This window comes from Phoenix dactylifera, unplaced genomic scaffold (assembly GCF_009389715.1).
Source record: "Phoenix dactylifera cultivar Barhee BC4 unplaced genomic scaffold, palm_55x_up_171113_PBpolish2nd_filt_p 000007F, whole genome shotgun sequence".
Lineage (NCBI taxonomy): Eukaryota > Viridiplantae > Streptophyta > Magnoliopsida > Arecales > Arecaceae > Phoenix > Phoenix dactylifera.
The window spans coordinates 4,699,585-4,707,775 of NW_024067666.1; the positions used below are offsets into that span (position 1 = coordinate 4,699,585).

An 8,191-nucleotide genomic window follows, 5' to 3' on the forward strand; every position below is an offset into this window, starting at 1 on the left:
CGGAGAAGGCTAACCATATATATATATATATATATATATATATATATATATATATATATATATATATATATATATATATATATATATATATATATATATATATATATATATATATATATATATATATATATATATAAGGGCTCGTTTGGTTCGCAGAAAAATAAGAGAGAAAAGTGTGGTCAACGGAAAAGTAATGAGATTCCTCTTATTTGGTTGGAGTTTTCAAATGAGAGAGACGGAAAAGTTGTATTTCCATGAAAATATGATTTCTACATTTTATGGAAAAGTCTTTTCCATAAAAAACATGGGAAAGAAGCATTAAAGAGGCATTAAAAACCTAATTTTTACTAAGGGCATAATAGAAATTATATATAACTTTTCTAGAAAAATGGATGGCCAACCAAACATAAACACTTTGGAAATTTGTCACTTTTCCATGGTCAACCAAACATGCCAAAAGTACTTTCTTAAGCATTCTCTTCCTAGGAATTTGTTTTCTAAGAATCATATTCTTAGGAGGAAAAATACTTTCCACGAGCCAAACGAGCCTTAATGATTGGTGTTTCGTAACTGTACGGTCCGGTCCAGTCTGCTGGGCTTGGGCTGGCTGTTTGGGCATGTGCCCAGAGAAGACTTTTAACTTCGGCAAGGACCGGACTTCGAAGGCAACTAGGACTCCAGCAATGCCATGAGTTGGCATATAAAAGGCCCATCCATCCTCCCTCTCGGCATCACCCCTCCTTCTCGATCAATCGCCGATGATCGCGGCGAGTTCTCATTCGATTTCAGCCAGAAGGATTTCACCTCGTTGCCTTCGATAGCTTTTTTTTAAATAAAAGGAGCTCAAGGACCGAAAATTATAGTTTGAAAAGTCTCATTTTAAATTTAGTCAACAAGGACTTTTTGTTACAGAGGAGACTTAGGAAGGGTGGAAAATTAATTTCCCATAAACAATTTGGCTGGGAGGCCCCCTCTCTCCCCGTCTCCGCTCTCTTCGCCTCCCCCCGCGGCCACCTTCTCTCTATAAATGAAAAGCCTGGCTGGGTTTAAATCTTCACCTTTCCTCTGAGATTTTTATTTTCTTGCCCTCTTAGATTCCATCGTCTCCCTATTCCACGCGATAAAAATCGTAAGGCCTCGCCTTCGCCCATTCGATCGAATCCGATCTTTTTAAGGCCGTTATCTCTTCTCCGGCCTTCTATTTCTTTTTTTTTCTTTTGTTTTTGAAAGAATCGAGAGAATGTAAGATTCGTGAATTTTGTTGATTTCTTCGTTTCTTCTTTCCCTTTTCTTTCTTTTTTTAAGTAAAATCCTAGTATATGGTTGGCTTGGGTTTGCTGTCTGGCTGTTAGTCTTTTGTTTCGTCTTCCTTTTTCCTTCAATTTGTTTTTTCTCGCAAAAATATGGCTTTGGTTTTTTTTTTTCCATGTCCTTTTTTTTTCATTCGACATTGTCTTTTTAGTGAAATCTATGTTCAACATCATGTTTTTTTTTTTTTTTTCCAAATACAATTGCTTGCCACCAAGGTGGTAGCATGGTTGGAACAAAGCTTTGTTTTCACTAATGTGGTCCAAGTTCGATTAAATGTGGGGACCGGTCCAGCTGGCACTGGGGTGACATACTCACGTGGGGTTGACCACGGGTCATGAAATATCTGAGAAAAAATTTTTACCCGCATCGAACATTCCCTGCTGGAAGGGGGGCAGTGGGGGCCGCTACGTGGGTGGGGTTTTCCCCTCCCTCTTCTTTCCAAAGCAAAAGAAAAAAAAAAAAAGCAGTTGCTTTTTAATGTGATTATTTTTGTCCTTTCTTATTATTTTTTTAATCTCCTCATTTTCTCTCATTATAGAAAAAAATTAAAAAAATTTGTATAAATACCCTCATAAATTTTCTATTTACATATATACCCTCATAAAATACTCATTTTGCATATATATCCCTATTTTTCTTTTTTTCAAAATTGTATAAATACCCTCATAAATTTTTATTTATATATATACCCTCGTAAAATACTTATTTTGTATATATACCTCTCCTTTTCTTTTTTTAATATATATATACACATACCATCTAACGCTGTTAAAAAAATAAACGATTTACATTTAAAATGATTGAAATACCATTACAGGTAGACACGCAAAAAGAAAATTTTATAAGGATACAGATACAAATAGCAACTCTATAAAGATATTTATGCAATTACGCGTATTTAGAAAAGTATACACTTAAAAAAAAAATTCAAAAAAAAAATTTCTTTTTTCCTTTATTCTCCTTGTATTTTTTTTCCCAACTTTGGAAAAGTGGATGAGCTTTAATTAATTTGTTTTAAAAAAAATTTGATCTGGGGCTTGTAATTTTTTTTTAGTGCTTCCGGGATCCAGTGATGTCGAAGTCAGGAGCTCTGGATTTTGCTTCTGGGGTGGGAGGAAGCATCGACAAGAAGGAAGTTCAATCGGCAGTGGAGCAGTATGTTTCTCGCCGTGCTCTCTGTCTTTCTTCCATTATATTTCAATAGTGTTGCACATAGATAGCTATGAGTATGATTGATCCCTGTGAGAATGCCATGGACTTTTCTTGATAGAAACATGTGTTTCTCGCATTTCTCGCCATGGACTTTTCTTCTTCTTTTTTTGATAAAATGCCATGGACTTTTCTCGCCGTGTGAGGACAAGCAATAGGAGCGGGTCTCAATATTCTCGGTGGTGCGATAAGAGCGCATGAGAAATGGAATCTTTCTGAGTTGTGGAGTCATCTTGTGTTGATGTCACTCTAATCTTCCTCTTATCCCCTATATCTAACTGGAAAAAAAAAAATCGAAAGATAATGAATCATTTTGATCTTATCGTTATGAGCATATTGTACCACATAAGTTTTGACAACGGATCACATTTATCTACTGTGTTGAAGGAAAAAGGAAAAAGATGTAAAATAGTACAATAGTACTTTTCTTTAATTATTCTTAAGGATTAATGTAGCTTTTGTGAGTAATAGTTTGTGATAAGGACCCTTGCTATTTGGCCTATAACATGGGTCCATGCAGAATCTTCTTATGAAGCATCTGGCCTAAATTTTCCTTCTTTTAGGCTTATAAAACAATAATGGAATTTGACAAGTGAAACAATAATCGCATTCTACATGCCCTTCCTTTCTGCTAGTGGTGTCTATGCATTCCTCAACTTTACAAGCTTGAATCTTTGCTGTCCATATAATTTTAACAAAATAACCTTGTGGCTGCCGTTACTGATTTGACAATCCACAAACAAAATGATGTGAACAAAAGATGGACTATTGATGTTTCTTCCTGGAGTTTACAACATTTTGTTCACTATGTAGTTTTTTCTGAGCGCAATTATCTGTAAATTGATTTCTGGTATTTTTCTTTAATTGTGTATAATTTTTCTTTTCCTAGGTATGAGAACTATCATGGCTATTTTGGAGGGGATAAGGAAACAAGAAAAGCCAACTACAATGACGTGGTAAGACAACTTATCTATTTATTTCTTGTTTAATTGTTGGATTTAACTCCAATACAAAGCTATGTTCATTTTATCATTTATATAAAACTCGTTGCCAGCATTAAAAATATGATCCCATGGTTTAGAGTGTTACTTATGGTAATGAATGGCTTTGGCTAGTAGAATGACAGTATCGATCATAGGAATGTTGACTTGCTGGCCTAAGTTGTGTAGGTAGATGGTTAAAATGGACAAAGTAGATTACTTTAAGGGTATTTGGGCTTATAGGATCAAAGATTGAAAGAAGGATGTAGAAGACTGCGTTGTCAAGTGGAAGGGTACTTATGCAATACATAAGATCTGACGCCGTAGAGGAACAGAGATCTGATATGCCTGATCTGATGCAGGAAATAAAAGTTTGAAGAAAAATTGACATGGAAAGCTGGTTCCCAAAGTTAATTCTAAGATTCTTGTGACTAGAGGAATTCAAAGCAACTAGTTTTATGGCTCATGTGCACAAAATAAGACAAATCTGAAACCATCTATATGACAGTAATTTATAAAACGAAGAACAAAAGACAGAACAAGAATTAAGGAAAAAACATGTGTTAAATTTGTGATCTTATCGCTATGCCTGTTTTCTCAAAAAAAGTTAAATATCTGAAGGAATTGAGCCTTGCCTGGTGCTGAAAATCGGTTTACTAGGATAGGAGGAAGTTACTAAATTGTGCAGTTTTATGTGAACTTTTCTAGACTCCGTAGATAAGAAATAAACTATGGCCACCTTGAATTTGCTGCCATGTGTGGACATATTGTATGCATATTTTTATTATACTGGAAAAAGATAAATCCAAGAGTCCTGAACCAACCACAACTCTTCAAAAGTCACATTAAAGTAGGAATATGTTATAGCTATTCCACTTCAAATATAACTCCTACCTATGTCAGAGATTGTTTATGGTTGTTTATGCAGGAAAAATAGAAACAGAAAAACTATGCCTGTGGGAATAGTTATGCCTCAAGTTTTGCGTGCATTTGATTCGGGAACAAGAAAAATGGGAACACAAAAATTATTCCCTTGGGAATAGTTACGCTATGAGTTATTCCAATTTCTGTTTGGTTATAATTTTTGGAACACTTTTTGGATGAGAAATTTTTGTTCATAACAAAATAAAAAGTAGATGTATGTACTTCAAATCCTGGCACTGTATGTATGTATGTATGTACTGTATGTGTGTACAAATATAATATGGACTCTTATACTTTCAAATCCTGGTTTTTATACTTTTTATTTATACTTTCATTTTTGATTAAACAGATCTTTATGTCAGGATAAGGACAAATATTGTATGATAGGTAAGGATACTTTGGTCATGACTTGGATGTTTACTGATGAAGCCTAAGGTACTTGTGATCAGGTATCAGCTATAGCTGACAGTTTTTGAGATTAGTTGAAGGGATAAATTTGGTCCATGAACCATGAAATTAGTTGTTTTTCAAAGCCAAGTTTTTGCTCTAGTTTTTACTGATACATAGATTAATTGTAATGGATTCTGTTTTAAGGTTTTCATATTTGATTACGGATGAAAGACTATATGCAACACTTCTGATTTAGAGAAAAGGCGTCCGCGTCAGTGTCAATTATTAACTAAGTATGCACTCATGACGTGATGCTTGTTTGTCTTGTGAAGGAATCTGTATGAAAATATAGGAGCAATGTTTGTTCTCTGTAATCTGAGGAAAAGATTTCAAAATATCATAACCTGTAGGATAAACTCATTTTCTATATCATTGAATAACTGCAATTTTGAATCCAGCATGAAACAGTCAATGTGGTTTTGACCATATCCTTGCAAAGTCTAACTAAATGCTTTTGGTATTTATTTGATATATTTCAGGTAAGCAAGTACTATAATCTTGTAACAAGCTTCTATGAATATGCCTTGGGAGAATCCTTCCACTTTGCTCCCCGGTTAGCACTACTTTAATTACTGACATTTAATTAATTCATCTTTCATCAGAAAAAATATGCACTATGTTTATGGATCATTTCTTGATAATTGCTTAGAATTAATTATTTACTTTAATAACGTTTATGAAGATGGAAAGGGGAATCATCACAAGAAAGCATGAAGCGCCACCAGCATTTTCTTGCCCTACAACTAGGCTTGAAAAGGGGAATGAAGGTTTTAGTTGTCTTTCCTTTTGTGATTACGCGGCAAATCTTAGTAGGCAAGATGCTTTGTAGGTAATGTATGCTTCTTTATATTTGTAAATGCAGGTTTTGGATGTAGGTTGTGGAATTGGTGGACCACTACGGGAAATTGCTAGATTTAGGTAACTTTTTTATCTCAACTTTGTTTCTGCAAGTTGTTTTTCTGTATTCCATTTTAAAGTTAAAATGGATCCTGTTGCATAATTATCATGTCGCATTTACCAGAGAAGCTATTTTGAATCATATCTTAATTAGAGCAGCAAATTCTATCAGAATTCTGTTGTTTAAACATGCTTGGGCAGGGATAGCACTAGGACAGGTCACATGCCTCCCATTTTTCAGGAGGTATGTTACACTGCTATCATTAAGTGCTCATCGACAAGACGAGGTTAGGGTAAGTATGTGGATGCAATTGTTGTGTAAATACAACTTGATATGATGCTTAAATGAAAATTGAAGGCTAAAAAATTGCATAATCTGACCATTTCTGTTGATCCATTACTAAGATGAATCAATGGCAGTCTAATGTGATCAGAAAAAGGTGGGTAATTTGAAAGGTTCTACTGGGGTGTGATGTGTTCGTTCATTATTTCAGATAAGTGGTCTTTGTTATTTTCTATACAATGGATCAACAAGGCTTCCTGCTTATCTATTACATCTTGTAAATCCAAATAGTTATGGATGTACTTATCTTAGAAATTATTGAATGCAATTTACCTCCCTTCTACCGGAAAAAAAGAAAAACAAGAAGAGAATAGCTATGATAACTTCTCATATTGAAACTGTTGCAGCTTGGCATCCATTACCGGATTGAACAACAACGAGTACCAGATATCAAGAGGCAAGGTTGTTAACACTTTCTATCTCAAATATTCTAATACCTATTTGTCTTTCTTAATATCAACATGCATTTGAGACTTGATAGAAAGCCTTTACTGACTGACAGTGTTCAATCCACAGGTGTTAAACCAGCTAGCAGGATTGAGTGAGTCTTGCAACTTCGTTGAGGTACATGTAGCTTTTTTTCTTTTCTCTTTTGTATCACTATTTTTCCATTTCTGGGGTTGTATATATTCTGTTATATATCTGTCTGTCTTTGCAAAAATTATTGCCGATTTCTCTCATTTAGAGGTCTAATTTAGAATTTCAAATGTCTTTAACCTCTATAGTTAGAGGTATTATTATATAGAAATATAATTCAGTATGCTTGGTTAATATTTAGGATAATCTTCATGTCCTCCATACTCTTCACTTCTCATATATGCAGGCCGACTTCATGAAAATGGCATTCTCCGATAACACTTTTGATGCGATATATGCTATAGAAGCAACATGTCATGCACCAGATGCGGTAATGTGCCGATTTAAATGCTTGTGTACATGTTTCCAATAGCTTATCTTTTGATTGTATCATACCTTCTTCAAATATTTCTAATGCCTTTTTGCTCGTTCCAGCTTGGCTGCTATAAGGAGATTATAAGAGTACTGAAGCCTGGCCAGTGTTTTGCGGCCTATGAGGGGTTAATGACCGATCACTTTGATCCGACGAATGAAAGTCATCAGAAAATTAAGGCTCTAATCGAGCTTGGTAGTGGTCGCCCTGACATAAGAACTGTAAACCAATGCCTTGAAGCCTTAAGGCTTGCTGGATTTGAGGTAAAAGATTACACAGCATATATTGGTCCTTAATGCTTCCTCTATAAAAAGGTATGTGAGACTCTAGTACGCAATTGCTTTTTCACAGGTCGTATGGGAGAAGGATCTTGCATTAGATTCTCCTGTGCCATGGTATTCGTCCTTGGATCCGAGTCAGTTCTCCATATCAAGCTTTCAAATGACTGCTGTTGGGACGTTTCATTATCAAAACTATGGTAATTGAGATCACTACGACACTACTTGTTCCATATCTCTTTCCTCCTCTTCTATCTTTTTGCTTGTCATTAAATATTGTTCATTTTGGTGTTCTGTAGCTTAAGACACTAGAATTTTTGCGTCTTGCTCCGGCGGGAAGTGGGAGAGTATCATCATTGCTGGAAAAGGCTGCTGAAGGGCTTCTGGAAGGTGGAAGGTAAGTAAAATATTTTTTTTGCAGTTTACTTGCTGTAATTTCTGGATGCTCCCAATCTTCCTGTGCATTAGTGTTTGCCCCCCTTATTCGTGTCGGTTACAAGTGAGATAATATATAAACCGGATGGATGCAGGAAAGAAATTTTCACCCCGATGTACTTCTTCCTTGCCCGGAAGCCCCTTTGATAATTTCGTGGAGCAGCTTCGTCAGCCATGGCTGCTACTTAACGACGGTGGATTTGCCATGATTCTATCTATATATGTTTTCCTTTTCCTTTTCCTTTTCCTTATGGTTGCTGAATATTATGTTAGCTTGCCATCTTGTGGTCTTCTGTAATTGCTTCTATCAAGTATATGTTCTTTGGCTCTTGTTACTCCACCAAGGGCTTTGTTAGTGTTGTACGTCTTTGGGTGCCATAGAATGAAGACAGGTCGTGACAATATGGCCATAGAA

The 8,191-nt window shown here is 35.4% G+C and overlaps 1 pseudogene; it reads left to right on the plus strand.

Moving 5' to 3' along the window:
- Nucleotides 1–1,021: 1,021 nt before the first annotated feature.
- Nucleotides 1,022–8,191, plus strand: LOC120104526 (annotated as a pseudogene).